The 21,781-nt window shown below is 41.4% G+C and overlaps 2 long non-coding RNA genes across 6 annotated transcripts in view; one reads left to right on the forward strand and one right to left on the reverse strand.

Moving 5' to 3' along the window:
• Positions 1 to 17,937, reverse strand: part of LOC310902671 — a 28,412-nt gene extending 10,475 nt beyond the window's left edge. Inside the window, exons 1-2 of one of the 5 annotated variants that reach the window (XR_014586895.1) lie at positions 17,178 to 17,864; positions 16,840 to 17,089 (exon numbers count right to left, since the gene is read on the reverse strand). This is a non-coding gene — a long non-coding RNA (uncharacterized lncRNA). Of the gene's footprint in view, positions 1 to 16,839 lie in introns of all 5 variants that reach the window. The other 4 variants (XR_014586891.1, XR_014586892.1, XR_014586893.1 and 1 more) reach the window with 4 other exon arrangements.
• Positions 17,938 to 18,121: 184 nt separating this feature from the next.
• LOC310902673 lies at positions 18,122 to 20,100 on the forward strand. The gene is made up of 3 exons (XR_014586897.1): positions 18,122 to 18,202; positions 18,283 to 18,387; positions 18,856 to 20,100. It is a non-coding gene; the product is annotated as an uncharacterized lncRNA (long non-coding RNA).
• The last annotated feature ends 1,681 nt before the right edge of the window (positions 20,101 to 21,781 follow it).

Below are 21,781 nucleotides of genomic sequence, written 5' to 3' on the forward strand. Positions count from 1 at the left end.
AATCCCTGAAACGTTCCTCTTGCCACATTCATGTCACCGTGGAGGATGTGACTTAGCCTAATCCCCCGTGGCAAAGCACATAAGCACTCAACACAATGAGAGCCTCTACACAGCATTATACAGCTCAGGTTTGCTGAGTTTTACTGAGCCATTTTACAGAGCTTCAGGGTACTCACAGAAAAAAAATAAAGTCAAAAAGGTGATTGAAAATAGAAACCAAACAAGGGAGGAGGTACAAGCAATGTTATCCCACGTCGAGTAGCAAATGTAGCACGGCAAGGGAAGTCACGTGGAAAAAAAAAAGTGTCTCTTCAATAGTACAAGGATGGAGGATCATGAATTCAGGAAGCCAAACAATCTAGGGAATATTAGAGGAGAAATTAATATGCTACTGAAAGAGAAACATGGAAACACCAATAAAATTAGATGAAAAAATATCTTTTCTGAAAAGGGAAGCAAAGCACTGGCACATCTGTATACAAAACATTTCAGAAAGCAGTTAATTCAGAGGACAAAAAATACCAGAAGAGATCCTACATGCACTATATCCACTTTTCAGGATTTCTTCACCAAATGAGACAGAGAAATACGCTAGACATACACAGCAGATGCAAACTACAGAAATGAGTACAACGGGCAGCTCCATCTCAACAAGACGTAATTAGATTTGAGGAGCCAACACCTCAGGCAGAGCCTGGAAGGGCGATCAACAGATTACAGCTTGGAAAACTCCCAGAATTGTAAGGCTATAAAGCCAAATTCTTCAGGGCATTTAGACAAAAACTCATCCCCTCATTAAATGGAGCATTTGCTGACATTCCAGGAAAGACGACTAGGATGAGGCTACCACGCTATTCCCATGTGGAAGACGGAAATTGTATTAATTACTGAGGGTTCTAATGATTTATTTCTTTTATAAGTGCAGGTATTAAAATTAGTGCTAACAGGCTGATGATGAGATGGAGATTTTTTTTTCAATGTAAGCATTTCTGACCTTTTAGTTACCAGTTGTTTAATTGCAGTCTCCAAATAAGTGGTGATGGCAATTGATTTGTGTTCATTAAACTCTGTCACAGAACTAATCTGGATGTAACAATGTAAAGACAGCATTAGACTGAGTTAAGTAACTACAACAGTTATATTACGATGATTTGAATTCAAAGTAAGCAGCCTCTTACTGAGCTGAAAAACAGAATTTCTGCAAGAGCTCCTTCATTAGGTATTCCTCAGGAATGGAATTAGCCAAGACTGCTTTTCTCTTTTTAACTGCCATTTCAATCAAAGTATTCTGACAATCCTTGGATGAGAAACTCCAACAGTTACAATGCAAACAATGTAGGACCCAACTTTCGTTTCAGAGTAAGCATATTATTTTGAAATATTACGATATCAGGTGTTCATTCAAAAAGTCTGGAGTCATCAGTTATCTGACACGTAAATCAAAGGCCTCAATACTTTGCACGTGTATGCAATATATAGTAGAAAAGGCTGCAATAATCACCTATTGGTCCAGTGCAAATGAACATCAGGGAAAAGAAAATGATAGTTCTACTGGCCTGAAGAGGAACAGATCATTGACACAATGTGCTCACTCTGAGGAAAAAAAAAAAAAAGAAGAGATGCCTTTAAAATTCCAGGAGAAAAAACAGAGACTGAACAAAAATACATTAACTAGTTAAGCTTGCACAAGATCTTGGACCATTTGAAAAAAATATTCCAATAAAAATTCCCAGCATTTTTTAGAAGAAATCTGCCACAAGGCTGCTGTGAGCCTTTAGACACTGCTCATCCACAGGGAGCACTCTGCAATATCCCTCAGAAGAAGGATGCAGAAGGCTTCCTGACATGAAACACTGCTACCCGACAGCTCAGGGCAGCCTGGGATAATGAAAATAGGAGAACCTCTAACACCATACAGGAAATAAAGACGGAGCAAACTCCTTGGCAATAATTGAATTTCTTTGCAGGAACAGAGCTTTCAACTACTCAACTTCACGTATGAGATAAAAGCATTGGAATGCCACTTAAAGCATTCTGTAATTATAGCAGCACTGGACACATGAACTTGGCTCTCCTGCATGTGCTCATATTGGTGTAAATCCGTGTTACACGATGGAGATGTTAACTGAGTGGTTGTTGTGGTTTAACCCGGCTGGCAGCTAAACACCACACAGCCGTTCGCTCACCCTCCCCCCTCCCTCTCTGGGATGGGGGAGAGAAACGGGAAAGTGAAGCCTGTGAGTTGAGATAAAGACAGTTTATTAAGACAGGAAAATAATAATAACAATAATAATAATAATAGTGATAATGGTAATAGTATTAACAATAATAATGTGTAAGAAAACAAGTGATGCACAATGCAATTGCTCACCACCCGCTGACCGATGCCCAGCCTATTCCCGAGCAGCCGGCCCCCCCACCCCGGCCAGCCACCCCTATATATTGTTTAGCATGACGTCAGATGGTATGGAATACCCCTTTGGCCAGTTTGGGTCAGCTGTCCTGGGTCTGTCCCCTCCCAGCTCCTGCTGCACCCCCAGCCTGCTCGCTGGCAGGACAGAGCAAGAAGCCGAAAAGTCCTTGGCCTGGTGTAAACACTGCTCTGCAACAATTAAAACATCAGCATGTTATCAGCGCTCTTCTCATCCTAATCCAAAACATAGCACCCTACCAGCTACTATGAGCTACTTAACTCTGTCCTAACTGGAACCAGGACAGTGGTTTTGTGCAAAGGTAGAAAACAACACCTTTGGACTTGCAAAAGGAAAAATGCACCAGCAAGCAGACATCACACGTTGCTCCAGCTATTGGAGCTCCACTTCCAGCTACAGAATATTTCATTCATTCATCCAGCAGCCACTTAAAGATGATGCAGAGTATTGTAACAGAAAACTAATTGCACAAAATACAATACACACAAGGACAACATCCTTTACCTTTATAATTACAATAACAGAAAGCTCTCAGAAGGCGTACGAGATCTGAATGGTTACCAGACACTCAACAGCTAGCTCTCTCAGGTAGAATATGCAAAATCTTTCATTACAGTTGCAAACTAACTAAATATGAGCAAATACATTGGGTGGCAGGGAGCAGCTTTTATTCCTGCATGAAAGTAGAAGGCAGGTTTAAGTCAATACTACACTGACCAACATAATTGTCTCCTTACTGGAACATGAGAAGTATTCGCTGCCTTACCCCACCTGTGCTGCTGTGTGCATGCAGCCTGTGAAATTTCTGTCCCACAGACTGTGTGAGTGGAAAAAAGAAAAAGAAAAAAAAAGTAGAAAGAAGCCTGCAATTTATTTGATGTTATCACAATAGAAGAGAAAGTAGTATGACCAGAAGTATCAGTGAAGTACTTCTCACTCCCCTACTCTTATGCAGAGGATTACCTTTATAAAACAGCTAGTTGCAGCTTGAATCATAAGTAAGCACTGAAGTGGAGTTTCATTTTACTCAGGTGCATACATTTTCTCACCTATAAAGCTTAGAGCAGATGTACAGTGGGACATGACTGATGTTATCATTCGGCATGGATGACCCAAGTAGAAAACATGCAATGATTTTCTCATCAGTATACAGATTTTGAATGCAGTATATTACCCATGTGATGTTGAGTAATAATTTCTCCATTCCTAACCATGGAAGAATCATATATTTAAGTATGAATACATATATACATATTTAATTTAAAGCACAGATTGACCTAAGTTACAACATTGCAAAATAACGCATTTCTGCTCTCCAGAGATCAGTTCTGCTTGCTGATGGAAATTCACCGTGCATGTCTCAAGATGTGCCCACATCCAAACTGGAAGAGGACATCTGTGAAACCTATTCTGATTATTATAACTTGAAAAGAGTGTGGGGTTTTGTATGTTTTGTTTTTTGGTTTGTTTGTTGTTGTTGTTTTTTAAATCAGTGAAGCATAAACATTAAAAACAACTCCTTGTCTCTGTCCAAAAATGCAATGGAAACAACATTAAAGCTTAGCAAAAATATGAGTTCAATAATAAAAGGGAATCATAACCAACAAGCGTGCTTCTGAAGAAGCCAATTGACACTGGTTGTTGAGAGATCCCTCATCCCCATTTAACACAAGACCTTCTTACAAAGTTTATTTTTCATTTTTAAGACAAGAGTGAACTTCAAGAGATTTATTACTAAGACACAGCCAATAAATCCCTTCTTTTATTTACCATTCAGGCACGCTTACAGGGTTTCAGACCATGAGATTTGGCAGTATATCTTTGTTCTCAGTTACTACTACGATGGAGTAGACTGCAAGCAAGTTAAAGCACTGTTTCAAAATCAACATCTTTTCCTCATGGCCAAATATTGAATGGCATCATATCACAAGAGCCTAAAGTAAGTCCGGTAGAAAACCAATCTGTTATTCTAACCACTACTTCCTACAGCTGCTAACTGTAGCACAGTAACTAAAGCATGGGGTTTTTGCACAGTCCTAAGATATTGAGTTCTCATGGCTGTGAAAGAAGAGCATGGCTCAGGCTGAAGCAGTCTACTTCACACCACTCTAATCTTGGTGCAATTAGAGAATCGCTGACAAATATAAAACATATGCTTTGTCCAAAATCTCAGTGCAAATTTGTGTGTGTTTGTGTGGATTGAACTATTAGATTTGGAAACCCATAGCAACATCTAGAATAATATATATTGCTGCTATTATTATATACAAGAATCTCTAAAGCCACTTTTAATCAAAAGAGATCTTTTTAAATCTATACCTGGTTTTAGTGACATTACTGTTAATGCAGCTGATGAAATATTAAGCATGCAATTACTGTACATGCTCTATAAATGGCTTTCCTGACATTCAGGCTACATAGAAGGCTGTACCAAAATGAGAGGGAAGATATTTTTCTCAAAAGTATCTTTTTCCCAGAAAGAGATTCAAGATTAAGTTGAAATCATTTCACTAGATGAGAGCCCCAAACAAATGCCACATTTATTAGGAAAAATAAAAAATAAAGAATAAAAAAGACTGGAAGGGAAAAAAACAGCCGAGCTCCCAGTTACTGTCTTGAAAGAACGTGGGGCAGCCACGCTCCACACCTGGGGCTCCCATCTGGTACACATTGAGTTGCTCACAAAAGGAAGAAAGATAGAGGCAATCTGAGGCAATCTTCTTAAGAAAGCTCATTACAACCTTGCAAGCACAAGGCACGTATGAAGAGCACAGGGGAAAGGTCAATTCAGAGTCATTTTTCCAGGAAAACAGAGCATTCAGAACTGAGAGGCAGCCGCAGCCTAATCCCCAACACAGCCCATGCTACATGCAGTGCAAAAAGGTCCATTTTGCAGGCATCCTGTTTCCACCCCACCCCTGAAACTGCAGCCATCACCAGTATTGAGCGATAGTGCCTAATGGACTGCTCGGATGTGCTGGCGTAATTGTATCCACACGCGCAGGTGTCAACAAGGCTCTAACACGAGCATTCGCAGAGCTACACGATCAGTCAGGTGCACGAGCTCCTAGTAAAACTGATTTCCCAATATAACCGAAATACAACTCCTCGTGTAAGCAGCGTGCTGCATCCTCTCCCTGCTCACGTACTCGGGCGTACGCGCTGATACGATGGCCATTGGCGTAAGGAGGTAGGAGCCCTACTGAAACCGTTTCACTGCGGGACATTTATAACCGGTGAAATTCCCTTTGTGATTAGCCCATTAGAAACCTGTCACCTCGTTGCTGATTGCCGTGGTTATGGGCAATCTGCTCATGATTGAGGCAACGTGCAGAAGAAAAAAAACAACAGTGTAGGTCCTTTTAGTGTCAGAGGGACAAATGTAGCTTCTTTGCATGCAGCATCGTTGCTCCTGGACACTGCCAGAGGCTGCTGCAGACAGAGGGAGACGTCTCCTGTTCCGAGGCATTTCTCTCTGCTCTCCCCATGATTTTTCCCTTAGAAAATGTAAGAAATTGGCTGCCAGACTGGGGAACCCTTGCTGCTCACCACTCACCCTTACTCGTTTCAGAGTGGTGCCAGAAACCCTCATTGTCCCTGGACCCGAAGCTCCTACATTCCTGGCTCCTGTAGCACAATTTTGTTTCAAAAAGAGCATCATCAGTCCCATTCTATTATACAGAAGCCTCTTCAGGAAAAAAGCATAGCTGGAAGGATCCCAACAGCTGGTATTTATCCAGGAGACTGATAATTGTATGCAACATGGGCCTCAAAAAATGATTAGTACGGTAGAGACAGCTCCTGTTTTATAAAGCTGTGATATAAAGGAGGTCAAGCTAAATGCAACAATCCCTTCTGGACCTAAATACTATAAATCTACAACATCATTTATTTTATTCATCGTCTCATAGCTAAATGATTATGTTCACCCTTTCCCCTAGCACATCACTATCAGTGACAGATTCACAAAATAATACTGCTCCAGACAGAATGAAAGGCAATGCATTAAAAAATAATAATAAAGACAGTATTTACATATTACTACCAGAAGGCATGAAAACATTCATTTTGGGTTTACATTGGGCTGCAACACCTGCATCAGAACAGATGTGTTTTTAAAAATAAATAAATAAAATCCAGTTAAAATTACCCATGTGACAACATCTGACATTTCTGGCATATTGTATAGTTTTCATGCAGCTGGATTTCTGCATTCAGTATCCTAGTCTTCTGGATAAAAAATGGTATTTCCCTTTGCTCACTTATGAGCTTGGATCTGGGATTCTGGATGATAATCTAAATATTTAGACTATCATCCAGGACTTTAACCAAATCTATTAAAGAGTCTTTCTGGACTTATTCTGATGCAAAATAAAATGCTTTGTGCTCTAATGGAAGAATTACTGATATTAAAAGTTCTGATCCTAAATGTACCACAGAGCATTTCTTTGTATATCAAGCGGAGCCTGAAAAGCTGCTATTCTTATCAGGTTTGCATTTTATAGATAAGCATTAACTGCACCTTATCGGACTGGTTGACACCAGGTTTCCCCGTGCTACAAAGTTCTGGCTTTGCAGAACCAGCAAAGCCGGGCAGTTCTTAGCTGGGAGTGCCACAGGTTTAAATATCGTTAACGTATTTTTGTGCTCATCTCTCTGATTAGCTTTTTCACAGTGGTAACTTTCCCTGTTGCTAGGACAGACTCGCTGGCAACCAGAGGAGAGGTCTGTAACAGCTGGAGAGACAAAAGGCAATCACAGAGGATGGGCATGAAGGTGCTGGCCTTGGCAATGCACTATACAGCCTGCAAGCACCACCCCAGGACCGGCTGCCCCACGGGACCCCGCGTAGCCCTGAGCATCTGAGCAGGGACAGCACGAAGGGTCCAGCTGGTGCGATGCTGCCCGACACACGCCTGGTGACAGCGGTGACGCCAGTGTTGCAGAGCTGTGTATTGAGGTAGGGTACTGGAAAGAAAACTCCACCCATCAGGATATCTGCCGTAAAATAGAGTTAGCACTTCTCCTGGCGGGGTCCCGGAGGGGAGTGCAGCAGCAAATGCACCAGGTGAAAATTAAAGCTGAGAGAGGGGGGAGAATTTTACTCCAGAGAGAAGGTGTTGAGGGGCAGAAAGCGGGGTTATTCACAGCCTTTATTCTTCTTGATGGCTGCCCAGGATAATAAGAGAAGAGGCATAATATGGGAAGCTAGGAACGATGAATGCAGTAATTGGAAGATATTTTCATGAATCTTTCACTCTTACCAGGAAACAGTTGTTGTGGCGGTTTGGAGCTATTCAGGAGCAAAATACATTTATGTGAAAAAGAAAAACGATATTCACAAAGCTATCTAAGGATTCAGGTAAGAACCATTGACCTGTGTAGAGAACAGACATCAGAAAGCGAATAAAGAAATGATGGGAAGAGAAGGCACTGTGGAAAATAATAATCCAAAACCTCACTAAAGCATTGGGAGACAGCAATCTGGTTTTATGAAGGAGGCTCTGAAGGAGAAGAGAGAGCCCAGAGGAAGCCACTGCCAAATATTTAAGAACAGAGAATGAGGGATTGAAGGAGATCCCTGATTGATTGAAAAGGAAGGAAGGACTTCAGATGCTACTTCTGAAGCAAATACACAGGTGAAAGCTTGTATCTGTACCGCGGGGGGGGGGAGAGGACTGCTGTATTCTGCGTTTTTAAGGTAGCAGTACAGTACTTGGCCGCAAACAAGATGTCTCACAAGCTGAACACCGACAGGCTTGTGTTTACAGCGATCCTCCTCAGGAAATCTCCCTTTGATGCCGGCAGCTCACCTCCTGTCAGGACCAGCAGGAGTGCTAGTCAACGGATGCAGCCAGAGACGTTTTTGTTACCCTCCCACCCAGGTCTGCTGAGCGAGCTCTGGATAACGTGCAGCAGAAGCAATGACCACGCTCCCTGCCCTGGAAGCATCACCTGCACTGGTGGCACTGGGCTGGGACCGGTTTGCCGAACTGGTGTCTGAAGAAAAGACTGTGGATAGGCAGCCGGCAGGCTACACTGATGACAAATTGAAAGGGAACTATCCTAAGCTACTTCTTCAAAGAGGGAGGACAAAATTGTCCACCACCCAGAAACTAAAAAGCAGGTGACTCACTAGAGGAGGTGAGTGTTTGGCTGATTTGCAATCTTTCACGTTCCTGAGGTTATTTCTCTTCAGATGAGAGGAACAGGCTTGTGCTGAAGCACCAGCTCATAACCCTGACACAGGGGTTTCAAATCCTGGCATTGCTGCCCGCTTCCCCCGGAGCGGTGAACATAAACCAACTCGCTGGCTTGTGCCTCAACCTCCACGTGCAAAAATAAAACACACAGCAAATCCGAGGAGACTGGCACAAGCTTAGAGCAGTGAATAACAGGGCCGTAACAGGGATCAGACAACTGAAATCAGTTTTGGAGGAGTTTTTTTCCTTCCAAACAAGTAACTTTAAAAAAAATAAATAAATCTTTCTTACAATTGTGAGATCTCAGCTGGAATATTGTAACCAGATTTATGCAATCACACTAAGAAAAATGTGGAGGATTTGCAGTTCATTGAGAAGATATCAACAAGACTCATAAGTGCAGAAAAACATGATTTACAGGGGAAGCTGGAAACAACTGGCTTCATTTACATTGTAGAACAGAGTATTGTCTGACTATAAGGCAGTGTTTCAGTCACTAAATAGCTAAATGCAAAAATAATTGATAATAAAACTAAGTAAACAGCTGCCCAGGCTAGACAGAGTTGGTTTTGCTATGCAGCAGGGGGAGGGACTCACTCCTGACCTCTGAAGTCTATTCCAAACTTAACTATAGCAACACGTATTATACAACGTACTAATGAAATAAAACATTTTTGTTAAATACCATAAGGCAGAGTGAATCTCAAAGCTATTAATACATTAATTAAAAAAAAAAAGCCAAGCCTATCTCTACACAATGGATATACATATTAGGACATGCAGATACATGGCTTGGGCAAACATCAAAATCAATTACATTCCGAAGGACTGCTTGTCTCAGCAACTTGCATTTCTTGTAAAACACTTGAGAGATGATTCAATAATCAATCCTCAATTGCCCAACAATTCATCCCATTAAGTCATAGCCAGGAACATGCACGTTGACCACAAGGAAACTTTCTTAGCCCCATGCAGCTAATTGTTTTCTTGCTTGAAGCCTGGTGTCTTTAAATAATTCTGGCTAGCAGAGTGTCAGATGATATTCCCATTTTCCATGCAAACACATAATCCTTTTCTGAAGGCTGCTAAGCTCTTTGCCACCAAAATCAGTGGAACTCCAGCTGTTTACATCGGATCTGTGAAAGGCTTTGAAGATGAAAAGAACTGTGCAAGTGCTAAGTGCAGCTATTTTGGCAAGGAATCTAGACCAGAAACACAGGCTGTTACACACAGACCCTATTGTTTCCTGTCAAAAGTCATCTTTATCAGCATAAAGGCAGAAGCCAGCAAAACCCAGGCAGTCACATTAAAAAAAATAGTTTGAGATCCAACAGGATGCTTGCAGAGGCACTCTCAGCAGAAGGGCACAGTAAAATTTTACTTTGTTTCTATTACTAATCCTTTCTGGTATCAACGCTAACATTTTTTAATCATAATTATTTGTTCTGACATAGCTTTTGAGCAATCTCTAGGCCAAACTGGTGTTTGGAGGACTTCCAGCAACATGCTATATGAAGGGGACGTAGGCTGAGGTGAAAAGGCTGTGTGTGAGGAGCAGCCCGAGGTGGGCAGGAAGTTTTCTGGGGCAAATATGAGAGAACAGGTACAAAGGGTTTTGTTTTGTTTGTTTTCTTATTTTTTTGAGGGCGGGAGTGTTTTGTTTGTTTTTTGCTTTATTTATTTGACTGCTTTGTCTGGAGAAGAAACAAAAGCATCGAGGTCTGGGAAGAAAGTCTGAAAGAGAAACAGGTAGACAAAATGGCACTGGAAACATGCTAAAAGCAGGTAGGGTGCTGTACAAACTCATTCATCAATAAATGTAAATAAAAAGAGAGTGAACAATGAAAAGAAGGGCACTGAAGAAAAGATTGAAGAAATACCTCCAGATGAACAGGCTGTGTATAGGGCAGCACTCCTGGAAAACATACCAACATATTGTTTCAAGGCAGAACCTAGAAAAGTCTGCGAGGACCCAGCCAAACCTGCTGTAATAATTTCACGAAATCTGAGCAGACTCCGCCAGCATCACACAAAGCGTTAGGGTGAATTCTGCAGACAGGTGACATCCCCAGAGATTGATCGAGCCAACAGAAAACATCTACAGCAAGTCACTGCATGTGGCAACAGCAGGCAAGGTGATGATGGAATGGTTCAGGATGACCACTGAAGTCAGACAAGGATACATGTTCTGCCCAGATTTATTTCTCCTCGTAGCTGATGCTACTAGGTTCTAGCCTAATGATGGCCATAGCTTGGACAAAAGAAATGGAAAATGCTGAGCTGTATGAAAAGCCTGTTGATACATCAGTAAAATTGACCACACCCTGGACCACAGGGACTTTACAGAGAGTAACTGAAAAAGTGGATTAAAAGAACATAAAACTCAACCCAGGAATTTTTGGAAGACTACAGAAATAAGGCTGCAGGTCCAGGTATCCCAAAACCCTGCAGGCTTTGAGGATTCCAGGCGGAGAATGGGTATTGAAAAGATGCTGGAAAGAAAAGGACCATACCTGTTGCTACTGACTGCAGATAAATCAAAAATATTACAAGATGTATAAGGTTAAGGTTATTTTTTTAATAAAATTCACGGTTAAAGGAACTCAGCAAGCAAGAGAAGAAAAGTCAGCAGCTGCAGAAATGACTTCAGCTAATGAATTACAAGGAATAAAAAGGTCTAATGACACAGATATCTTATTTCACTTCCCTTGTTGCTGTTAACAGGCACACTTCACGTGCAAGTCTGTGGAGCACAGAGGTACACAAACTAGCCAAGCAGCATTTAGCCTAAGCTTTCCAGTGTACAAAATAAAATGCAGCGTCACGGAGACATGGATCCGAGCCAAAGCACCCTGGGGCCAGGAAGGCTCAGCTCAGTCCTGCAGGTCTTTGCATACCCCAGGCTCCAAAGAGGAGCACAGAGGATCGGCTGTTCTGCGAGAACTGAACACATTAATCATTCATGGATTCAGACTATTGCCCAGAAAAAGACAGCCACTGTGCGTTTACGCAGTCCTTTCATCATTTCCCATCTTGTAATTGATCACCCTATGCAGTGGGTCAGGAGAGTTTCAGTAAATTCCCTTGACAGCAGAAGGCTGAGGCTCTCAGCGTAGACCTCTACAACAGCTAGAAGCATGGATCCAGGTTTTTTGTTGTTGTTGTTTTTTGGGGGTTTTAAGACCAGCTTCCTATTCTCCATGTGTCTTTGCAGTCTTCACAGAAAGTATTTAAAAGGGTCAGATCTGCTTCCTAGGGAAACAATCGGCAGAATAGACCAGCATGGTTTCTTCATCCCCTATATCCCACCCTGTATTTGCAGGCTGCATGATCGGGAAAGAGGGACCTAATGTCATCCTGCTATATCTTTGTCATCCTCACCTCACAAAGAAGCAAAGGGCTGCCCTGCACCCCCACATCATCTAGGTTGGATCGTCAAGTCCAAACCATCAAACTGACCTCCCAAGTCCCAGCACTAAACCATGTCCCCTAGTGAAATTCTTCCTAACGTCCAATCTAAACCTCCCCTGGCACAATCTGAGGCCATTTCCTCGTGCGCTATCACTTGTCACCTGAGAAAGGAGACCAACACCCTCATCACAGCAACCTCCTTTCTAACAGCTCTTGATAAAAAAATAAAAAATATATAGATAAAACATGGAGGGAGAGGGGGGAAGAGTAAGCTTTAAAGCAAAGGCTCGCTGCTATGGTGAATTTCCAAACATTGTGTGAGTCACTTACAAAGGAAGTTTCTACATGCTTATGTTTTCCAGCTCAAATACTGTAATTAAACTACCTTAGCTACTGATTGGGAAAAGCTTTATTATCGCAACAGCTAAGCCTGAAGATGAATCACATTGCCTTTGTACACTGCAGGTGGTTTATCACAGAAGCCACCCAATTGCCTTTTAGGACAGGTGGCATTTACTGAGAGAAAAAACACGTTTTGTCATGTTTGTCTAAGCAGAAATACAATCCCAACCATTGTCTGCTCTCAAAAAAAAAAAAAAAACCACCCTGAGAAGGCAACATTTAAAGGGGAGAGAGAAAGAGACTGCAAAGCTGTTCTGACACTAGTGATTAAATCCTAGGAATTTATGAGTAGGAGATGAAAAACCCAGCAGCCCATTACTGATACCCGTTGCAGACAGAATGTGTTGTTCACAGAAGGGCGTTCCTTCAGCAGGAAAGTGCAAAATGGGCCATGTACGATCAAAGATGTGGCCATACCACTGTCATGTAACGAGCCCAAATAAAGAAACATAACGGCATGATCCAAAACTATGCATTCCATTTCATCAAATATTTCAGGGTGAGGTTTTGAAGAGGGCTCTCCTTCCAGGTCATCAGCTAAAGCAACATGATTTTCTAAATAGTTCAGTGACCAGAGCATTGAGATCTTTTGTTATTCCAGCCAAATTAACCTGAAAGTTGCTGGGTATTGAGCACCTTAGAAAATGCCATTGAGGGTCCAGAATGCTTCTATCACATCTTTGACAAAGAAACACTGCTCCTTCCATGTTTACAAGGGGCCAGATAAAGCAATCCCTACAGAGGGTATGAATTTTGTGGGAAACAGAACTGAAATTGGGACTAGACAACTGAGCCCTCAACCAGTATGATGGGTCAGACTTGGGTTTCTTTTTCTTCTTCCTTCACCAAGGAAGCCACAGGAAAAAGCCGTTGGTGTTCTGATCTCTTACCCACATTTTATCTCATGTAACAGTACTTATGACAGTTCTTTCTTTTTCTGTAGAGAACTGATATGATTAAACCAGGGCAAGAACAAGTCACGTCCAAAAACATTCCTTAAAAAGGCAAAAATTAACCACCCTTGGAAAAACAAGAGAGGAATGTGAGTAACACAGCATTTCCTGTGGCTTGTATACTTATCTCATACTGTAATGACCAAGTGGCTTACTTGTCTCTACCCGTTACAAAAGGGATTCTTTGCATTTTCACGTGGTTCAGCTCTACAACCAACCACACAGTTTTACTACTTTGTCTTGGCTATTTTGGTGCTTAGATACTCAAATCCTTTTCCCTTCCCCCAGTAAGTAAATTTTCCAGGCTAAAGTTCAAAGTAAATTCCAATGTGATTATATAAACACATGCATACTGTAGATTGACATCACACAATGCCATTCTTTGTTGCTGGATTTTTTTTTTCTTTTTAATTTGCAACAACTTCTGTACGCCTGGCTTGCTTCCTTAAAATAGTAGCTTATTACACCCTACTAAATAAGACAGGGCTGTATTTATTCCTCTGGCAGTTTGGATTTTGTAGGAAAAAAACGCTCACGATTTAATTCATAAAAATAGACCTACAAAGGAAAAATAAGAGTAACAGACCTTATGAATCTCCCTGTTTATTAATGCATGTGATTAGTGGAGTGGAGAGAAAGCAGGTTTATGTGTTTCAGTCCATCATGACTGTGAAATTGAACTGTAAATGGTACCTAGTGCAGTCAAGTGAAACAGACACCATGCAGCGAGTTAATGGAAATGTGGAGAGCTTTTCTTTTTAACAAAGTACTCGAGCAATTATCCCAGCACACCCACAGTGAAATGAGATAAAGTTAGTCTGTGCATTACAAAGGCTGTTAACTGCAAAATAAATTTACTGACAGCCATTTGGAACCCTTGGTTCATTGTTCCTTTTTCTGCACCTATTAGCTAAAAATGACAAACAGCTAAAAATGAGCAGCCCGTGCTTTGTGGGGTGGGAGAGCAGCAGCCTGGGATGTTTGTTATGGGCACGCACTAGCCGACAGGGAACTGCTCTAGGTTATAGATACTGCTTGCCCCAGAACACAAATAGTCCAAGAAAGTAATGCACTTTATTTTCATACTCACCTAAAAACGAGGTGAGGTTTTCACAGAGATCTGCAGCAGCCTCGTTCTGCCACGCAGCCTATGCAAGCGTTACGCGCTTCTGACAACCCCACTACTCTTTTGCTGCAACTGCCTGTGTATTGTACACCAACCTTTTACAGCAACAGCAAAAAGATATCTAAGCTTCCCCATGGGCTCAGCTTTCCCATCTCTTCCATGACTGCCCACAGCACTGAGGAACGAAGGTCATGTTTGAGGCGTTAGCTGCTCCGGTACAGGACCCAGGAGATTACCCTCTGAAACCTACCCTTGGATGTATGTTTAGTAAGGACCTCCTGCTCTCTCAGCAGCTGTGCAATGATACCAGCACATCCAATGGTAAAAACTGGTGCCCTGGGGCAGAATTCAACCCCTGGATAAAGCCAGCCAGGAAGCCCTGCCCTGCCACGCACAGTGCAGGGGTCTCACGGCCACCCCAAGGGGAGCTTTAATGGGAGCTAACAGAGCTTCACTTCCCAAACAGAAAACCTGAAGCAGACACAGGAAGAAAGGCTACCCAGAATGCATTCATTAACGTTCACTATGTTTTTCTATAGGTTTTCCACCTCAGGGAAAACCCTTCCCTCCCAAGCCTTTGCTAGCCAACACCATGGTTTGCTACCTGCACACCAGAGACCAACTTATTTTATGATACACCCAGTGGAGAAGGTGATATGGCAGTGATGTCAAGAATGTTTTGAAAAAGCAACCAATCCTACATATCAATTGCAACTTCTGTTTTAGAAAGTTATTTATTGCCAGTGAGAACTGTCTTTGGCCTCTCTGATATATCTCCTTGCGGCACCAAATGTAGCAGCACACTATTTGTTTTTTATCATGCTATTTTGAGAGCAGCTCAAATGCAAACCAGCATCAAATGTAGCACATTGACCCAAAGTCAATCCCTGTTTCATGTAATACTAACGACGTCTCTTACTCCCACGGCAATACAATCTAGTTGCCATTTGCATTTCCAGTGCAGATGAAAGGAGAGGGTTATTTACTCACTCTTCCGTTGCTATTCCTAGTCTCTGTGCTGCAGCATCACCCTATTCAGCAGGTATATTGACTTCCCTAATTCTCTATTCTAGAGCACATTGTCATGGTTTGTTGCTATTAGCCTTAGTTACCCAACCTCTGAGAGCACCCCTCCCTTCTTTTCAGGGAGGTATGATTTGAAGATCTGTATCTTTTGGCCTCACAGCTATTATTTATGGCTGTCAGTCAGACAACTGAAATTGAAAACTAAATAACCAGTGCTCTCCCCCTTCACGGACCCATTACTGTTGCTTCTTCCTGGTTTTTATTCAACGTGATCACAACTTTTATTTCCCCTAGTTGTGTACATTATATAAGCATCCTGTGCAGCCCTGGCACAGCTGTATCACAAACACTCTTCATCCCCTCCACAACCTTAATCCCAGACCCAGCAAATAAAACCCTGGGAACTGCTCTGATTTCCACCCTCCTGAGCCATACACAGGCAAAGCCATCCTCACACAGACCCTCACTGTGGGCAAGGTTTGTTGTAGCTTGCAACAACAGTTCAACATGGGACCAGTCTGGACCCTGGGGAAGTCGCTGTTTTGTCCTGCCCAGAGCTGCTAATGCATGTGCACTGGTTCCTCTCTCTGCCTTGCAGCACTTCCATTTCTTTGCATGTCTGTCAGATTCTTTCCATGTTGCTTTTCCTTCGCTGTGCAATGTAGCAAGATGCCAGCTTTCTATTTTGCGTGCTGTGTGCACTCTGGATCTAGCGTTGCGCTTGAGATGCTATCAAGTAGCCAAATGTGACACGTTTTCAAGGTTGGCCTCAAGGTAACTAACTAGGGGAGTGAGCCTTTCAATCACAATCAGATACCAATCAAATAAAAATAGATGAGGGCTGACAGTGGACTTGTATTATTATACTGTCTATTTCCAGCTGGTTTAGGTCAGGATGTTTTTATCAACCGGGTCTCCGACTCACCTCACTAGTATGCAAGGAAGGCAGGAGGAAAAGTGGTTGTTCAAAAATGGAATAATTTGTGATTGATAGCTGAAGGAAAACGAAGACAGTAGTTATCCTGATTTATTAGATGTAATTGTGCTTCTGGCATCATTGTAAGACAAAGCAAGTCCCAGAGATAAAATCAGTCTGGGGGAGGAGGGGAACCCACAGCTGTGAAGGCATAATTTCAAGAAGCAGCTTCCCTCCCTCCCCTACATAAACATGACGTCAAAGTTACTGTAAACCCGCAGCTACCCAAACAGCATTCGTTGTGTCCTAGTGCATGGCACAAAGTTCACTACTGACTTCAAAGGAACAGAAAGATACAGAGAAATTTTACCTTTAATTTGCCGTGTTGATATAGATCAGGGAGATTTGTAGGCTTTGATCTTCCCTTATTTAATTAAGCTCAGATGAAGTCCAGTTGAAACACGAAGTTTCAGCTTCGGCAGGGGACTCTCTGGCCCAGCAGAGTTTTCACCAGTCTTTCATCTCCTCCGATCAAAGCACCTTACCCTGACCCAGCTGATGTCAAATTATTCTAATTCAATCCCAGTGAAGAATTGTCTCTTATTTGCAACTGGGGCTTCCTGTGAATATCACAGAGGTATCTCACATGGAGGAGCTACGCTGTTGTTTACCATGTTTGCTCCAAAATACATATAAAAGAAAACAGACCTTGACTACTCTGCAAGTAAGGGCCCCAGCCAGAGTTCTTTAAATGCAGGGAGAATTACATGCATCTTGAATCAAGATCTAATATAGGCTTCAATTTTTCACTGATTTTGTTGCTAATTTTTGCACCTGTAAAGAATTTAAACAATGATTTTGAGCGTAGCCAGCCTGAGGATAAGTGGTCTGATTTAGCTTCTTATTAAACAATTGTGCTCAGCTTTCGCAAATTCATCATTTCACCTGAACATGTTAAAGATGATTCTAAAACTGCCTGTTCTCCAAAAATGTCATTTCTGCATGTTACATCTTCTTTCCTGATTTGTGTTTTTTTGTGTTTTTTTTAACCTCATTTTCGTCAGAGGGAAACTTTGGTGTCACAGTGACAATACTGCTGTAACCCACAAAGCATGGCACCTGATTAGAAAACAACGTTCACACTTTTGAAAAGGGATACCACCAATCCATAGGTCCTAAGCAAAACCTTGAGTCTACAAAGAGCTCTGCAGAAGCAGCCCTCTTATTCTGGCCACTGGTGCGAAGTCCCATCAATTCAGAAGGACTTTCTCATGTAACGTTCCTTCAGGGCACACAGGTGAAGGCTATGTCTCATCTGCAGCCCCCTCATCCTTCAGTGGAGGTGCACAGCACTACTGTAGACCACCCAAAACCACCAAATATCATGGCTGTAGCCACCCATGGCTGAAAGAATTCTTTTATGATCCAGACTGATTTACCTTCCCTCTAGAGAGTGTGATGGTGTGGTCTCAGCAGGCTTATAACAACCTACGAGGGCCATGGGGACATGAGGTGGGCAGGGCACACACAGCAAGTCTGGTTTTCCACCATCAAAACTGTTTTTGCATTGCAGTATTGACAAGTCAAACAATGTTCAGGTGCTTTGAGAGGTCAGGTGCTGCAGTTAATTATCAGGGAAATTAGGAGCACCCCATCACTGACCACATGCAAAGCAAAGGTTCCTACTGAAGGCCTAAAAATTATCTGTCTGAAGACTACTCATTACCATAAGGGTCTGTGTAAATGTTGCTATAACTAATGGGATTTAGACCTGTGCTTGCTAACGCTATCACAACCACTTCTTTTTTTGCAGGAGGAGGATCTTGGTGTTTCCAGAAAGCAGATGTGTCAATGGGAGTTAAATGTCACCAACTACCTTTGGCTGATTAAACTATGTTTTGCTACATCTGATACAATTGTAAGAGTGCACCACGCTGATAAGGCACACGTTTTGCACAAAATGTCACGCATGTTTATTATTAGATTAAGCTGCAGCAGGTTTAATTTTAGATCTTTTGATTCAAGTGGTGCAATGAAGATTAAATGTTAGGCATTATTAAAGATGCAGATGTGGTTATATGGAATTATAAACCTCATTAAGTGCAATGTCCTAGACAGGCTTGTGAGATAAGCTACAAAGGACTTCCTTACCTCATACTAAAGTTATTAAAATATTAAAAGGTAAATTCAATCATAAAAATATTACGATAGAATGAAACTGATACTTTAAAAACCTTATTACAAAAAGCTACATTCCTTTCATGTATAATTACTTCCCTCTCAACTTAGATTGCTGGATTTGATATTAAAATGCAAGTATTTTTCCTCTTTTGAACACACATAAAAAGCAAATACAATGGAGCCAAATTTCTTTCACTCCTTTCAGCACCTGAGTCTTGAAAGGTCCTGCTCCTCATTGTCAAGCATTGAATTCTCATCGACATTGAAGTTATCCACCAACAATTTTATCTGGTAGCACAGGCATCCCCACTTCCATGGATGAGTGGCTAAGACGCAGCTATCAAAGGAAATTTATGAAGAGATTTTGGAATGTCTGAGGTGGCTACATTCAGAGAAGAGACCAACAACATAGAATCTGGCAGAGATTCACAAAGAAATAAAGGAGGATTTTCAGATCTTCTCATCAACTTCTTTAACATCAGACAATTGCTATAGCCTTCATTTTGTAGAACAGTAAGGGTTACACGGTGAAATTTGAAAAGTCAAAAAAACAAGTTTAGAGTTAATAAAACAAATTATTTTATGAGGCACTTAATGAAGCTGGGGGGCTCATTGCTATGAGATGTGGAGGTTCCATGTCATCCCACTTCAAAATATTTCCTATTGGCACGGATAATGAGAAAGAATATCACTATGTTGCTTCTGAGGATGAAAGATCTATAAGAAATAAAAGCGTTGCTGGCCCAGAGCATCAGCCAACCACTGACTGATTGCAGGGGTAGAGAAAACCCTCCCATGGGAATTCCTTAATTGCTCAGCCTTCCCTTGCAAGGGTTTGCTCTGGCTCTTACTATCAAGACCAATGTATTGCTTTGACCTAGTAGGACAATTGCAGCTCTTTCACCCTACATGGAGGTAGAAACCACTTCGCACACCAACAGTGCTTTTGCAGATTTTATCGAAACCATATGAACAGCTGTACCCAAGTTCTGGACATATTCCCACCACTTCCAGTAAGCATTCCTTCGTTGCAAGATGAGGTATGAGCTATTGAGCTATGCTAACATCATCATCTGACTGTTAGGTTTTGCAAATAAGCAACTTGCCCTTCCCGGTTTAAAGCATACCAAGCATTTGTCCTAGCCTGGACCACCTTTTTTAAAAAAGCCCATTAAATTCTTCAGTGCAAGTTCCATGGTTTTCTTCTATTTTCCTGTTAAACCTCTTTGACTGAATTAGATAAAGGCCATCCTAATACACTGCAAATGTAGAGACAATGATATTAATTCTCATCTGCTCGATGACTGCATTTCTAAAATCATGCAAGAATTTAAGAGCATTTTCTGTAGGTACATTATGTGACTTGAATGAACTAAGTGACCACAACAGATTTGATTCATGATAAGATATCTGAATTTGCTTGTTTGCGAGACTTACTAGATCAGATAACCTGACTTGTCTTTCAGCACAAAGAGCAGGTCTCTTCAGATAAAGCTGGAAAAAAACAAAAAAAGGAAAGAAAAAAAAAAAAAAGGACCAATTGATTTGATTGCATTATATTTTACATTAGATGATCCTTTTGGGATCCCTATAAAAGCTGGCATTGATTTAAAGCTATCTGTCAATGACTCAAGGCACTTGATGTCAAAAATGGCAAGATAAAAAAGCTTGTTATACAAATAAATCAAATAAAGAGAGGGCTACAACAATGATTTTTGTAAAGTAGGCAATCACATTCTAGTATGTTAGAGTCTGATTATTGCAGCTGTAATGAGGATCTGAAAATAAAAAAATTAATATATCTCACTTCTACTAGGAAGGGAATAGGGGAAGTGGGAAAGCAAGACTTGTAGCAGAATATCCAAGTCTTTTATAAGATTTTTGTGGTAGAGAGTTACAAATCCTCTTGCTTCTTTTTAGCTGTTTCTCTGTATGACAACCTGAACATTTTTAGGAACTTTTATCTATAGTAATTTTCTCCTATACATAATCCAAGTTGTATTTTGCATGATTTTTTTTTTTTTTGTATCAAGTAGAATAAAACAACAGGATTTAAAGGGAAATATCATTTGGCTATGAGAGTTTCCGAGAAATAGCATTTTCATCTTTGTTTCCTTGCCTTTTGCAATTTTAATTTGGGAAAGCGCATACACTGTGAAATGTTTACTTAAATATTCCATTGTTAGTCCATGCTCCAGGAAGAAAAATAATAATAATAATGTTACTTTAAAGTTCAGTTCTTATGGTGTGGGTTGGTTTTTTTTTGGTAGATAATTTTTTAGCAGGAAAAAAAAAAAAAATCAAGGCTCCTACTGAGAGCACTTTGGAAGAAGGCAGAAAGTAATAAAGCACCATCATGAATTCAGATGTTGCAGGCAGAGCTACTAAATAAAATACACAAACGGGGCAGCTGGGACTGTTGCCTTTTCTTCTGCTCTGTAAACATAGGTCTGCAGAACATAGATTGCTTCCGTAGCTGGAAGTAATAGCAGCTCCCATATCCTCTTTGAGCAAAACCAGTCATGACAACATGATCTCTTGCACAGCCTGTACTTTTTAGCACACGGACAATTGCAAGATGACTCACCATGCTTTTAATTGCAGCTTTGATCATTAAATCTTTTTTGAATTACTGAAGACTCTATTTCCGCTTTTCAGTTACAAAAATCATCAGAAAAGGATTTGAGGTTTCAGGTTAGAAGGTTCAGCTTTTCTTTTAAAATCCCAGCTTGACTCAGTGAGGAACCACAAAGTGCTGCAAACACTAGGACAAAGTGACAACACCAGACCAAATTCCTTAGCCTCTAACATCCTATGTTGGCACCTACCTCTGTATCTCATCTGCCATTTCCAGGGGAGAATTTTTGTTGCTTTGGTAACCTACTGAAACACCAACTGTCTTATTTGCATTGTAGTTGGCCTGCTTCTGGCATGAGTTACCCACAGCTCTTTTTGGATTAACCAGATGCTGGTAGTATTTTTCAGCGATGTTTCATCCAGTAGTCAAGGAAGGCACCACTAGATGGCTCAAGGGACTGGTAGGCTGTATCTACTGCAGCAGGTCTCCAGACAAGGCACTTGGTGGCGGCCCCCAGGAAGTCTTTGGCCATGGAGGAACTGTTCAGGAAACA

The sequence above is a fragment of the Anser anser genome (assembly GCF_964211835.1).
Source record: "Anser anser genome assembly, chromosome: 7".
Taxonomy (NCBI): Eukaryota; Metazoa; Chordata; class Aves; order Anseriformes; family Anatidae; genus Anser; species Anser anser.